The sequence below is a fragment of the Quercus suber genome, unplaced genomic scaffold, assembly GCF_002906115.3.
Source record: "Quercus suber isolate HL8 unplaced genomic scaffold, Cork oak 2.0 scaffold_43, whole genome shotgun sequence".
NCBI lineage: Eukaryota > Viridiplantae > Streptophyta > Magnoliopsida > Fagales > Fagaceae > Quercus > Quercus suber.
In genome coordinates, this window is record NW_027069508.1 from 1,608,637 (window position 1) to 1,610,820 (window position 2,184).

Genomic DNA, 2,184 nt, shown 5'->3' on the forward strand with positions numbered 1-2,184 from the left:
TCTTACCATCCTTACATTTTGGTTTAGGCTAAGAATTAAAATTAAATCATATTGATCCTAGCCTTAATTTTTAGGATATCTTCCGTTGCGTAGAACTCACTCATCAATTCAGGTAGCATAAAAAGAATTTATTTTCAAAACAATCTGAATTGATCAAATGATTCTAACAAGGACTTGTGGATCATATCCATATGAGACTAACATTTAATCTCAGCATCCATGAATTCCAATTCATTTTAAAAAATATTTTCATAAAATGATTTAGAATTGGAACTCCTTAAGCCTATCTGAGCACTCAATATGATTCATACCAAACATCTCATTTAGACTTAATATAAAGTCTAAGTCTAGTACTAACTCTTGCATCTCATGCTGTAGTACAATTGAGATAGAAACCAATGAACATTTTAGCATTTCAATGAAGACTATGATCATATCATAAGGTATCTTCCATCAATGCATCATGCAAAGGAAATTATGACAATGTTGAATCAAAAACATAAATATGTATTTCAGCTCCTTTAAGCACCATATCCAAAATTAATTCTTAGTTAATGTGATTCATTTAAAATAGTAGCTAGAGAACAAAATTTATTACAAATTTATTTTGAGACCATGAACTTAAATACCAAGACATTACCATTTTGCAACCATAACCATATAGTATGGAACCCGAAAAATATACTATACTAGGCGCAATGACAACCCAATCCATGTCTATAATTCCTTGGTAGCAAGTTTATTATAAACACATTAATTGGTTGAGAATTATTCTCATTATTAGTGCTATCATGATAACTCTTATCATACCCTAATAATATGCCGTAATATCTTCAGCTTTTAAGTAATAATGACATAGCTCCTTTGGGAGGTTAACATTATACTTAGTCTAGTGTACACCATTATCTAGAATCATGTGTAGCCACATTTCATCTCCCTTATAGTGTTTAAACTTGTAGTACCATGAAGCAAAACACCCTCCTTTGGGATCGTGAGGCATATATGCCAAGACGAGATGCTTTTTCACACTACTTTAAACAGATAAGTTCATTCTTGTAGTACCATGAAGTAAACACCCTCCTTTGGGATCGTGAGGTATATATGCCAAGACGAGGTGCTTACCCCACACTACTATGAACCGATAATGGAGGCCGTGAGATCCAACCCTTGTACCTCTCTCCCACTAGAAATTTTAAAATAAGTGGATTGTCATGAAAACATTGTGATCTAATCACAATTTTAACCCTACACATTAAATGTGTTTAATTGTTTAAATTCAATGTGATGTAACTAAGTCACGTCACAATAGTGTAATGAACATTCGCGCAATCACAAAGAAGTTTAACCTTGTAATTCGTGAAGTAAATACACTCCGCATGGAATGCAAGACTCGAAGTTATGACAAGGTATCTATTCACATTACAATAAACTTAACAAAAGGATTATATCAGCAATCCCACTCATTATTTGGGTTTTTCTTTAAATAATTGTGATCCCATCACAACTAATAACCTTGCACTTGTTGAAAACTCTAATCTTATTAGAATCACTAACTAAAATGGAAGTCCTAAACTATTTAGGATTCCTTAAACACTAATGAATCAAAATTGGTTATATAGAATTCTATCCTTAATTTATTAGATAAAGTATTCCAATCTAATTAGAAACTATATAACTTTAATTAGAATTTTAATCTCATTAAAAACCTCTAATTAATATAAATTAAGGACTTTTAATCATAAAATAATTTAGGACTAAGAGTTCTATTTAACTAACATCTTTGATCTCATTAGGTCTTTGAGTTAGATAATGATTAATAAATGTCCTTAACTTTTAAAGACTATAAAATTAATCATATAGCTTTACTTTTATACATGTGAAAAATATGTGTCAGAATTTTTGGCGACTCGTTTTGGCGACTTGCCTAGTCGCGAGACTCCAGTCGCGAGTTTTGGCGACTCGCCCCAGTTGTGAATTTTGGCGACTTGTTTTGGCGACTCACCTAGCTGCGAGCCCTCGTCGTGAGTTCATCCAGAAGCTCTGGTGACTCACTTGTGACTCGCCAGTCGTGAAAATGCCCAGAAACAGTCGTTTTTTCTGTTAGCCATTTTTGACATTTCCAATGAACAAAACACATTCTTAATGATAAAAAACGATGAGATTAAGATTAAAACTTGAATTTCA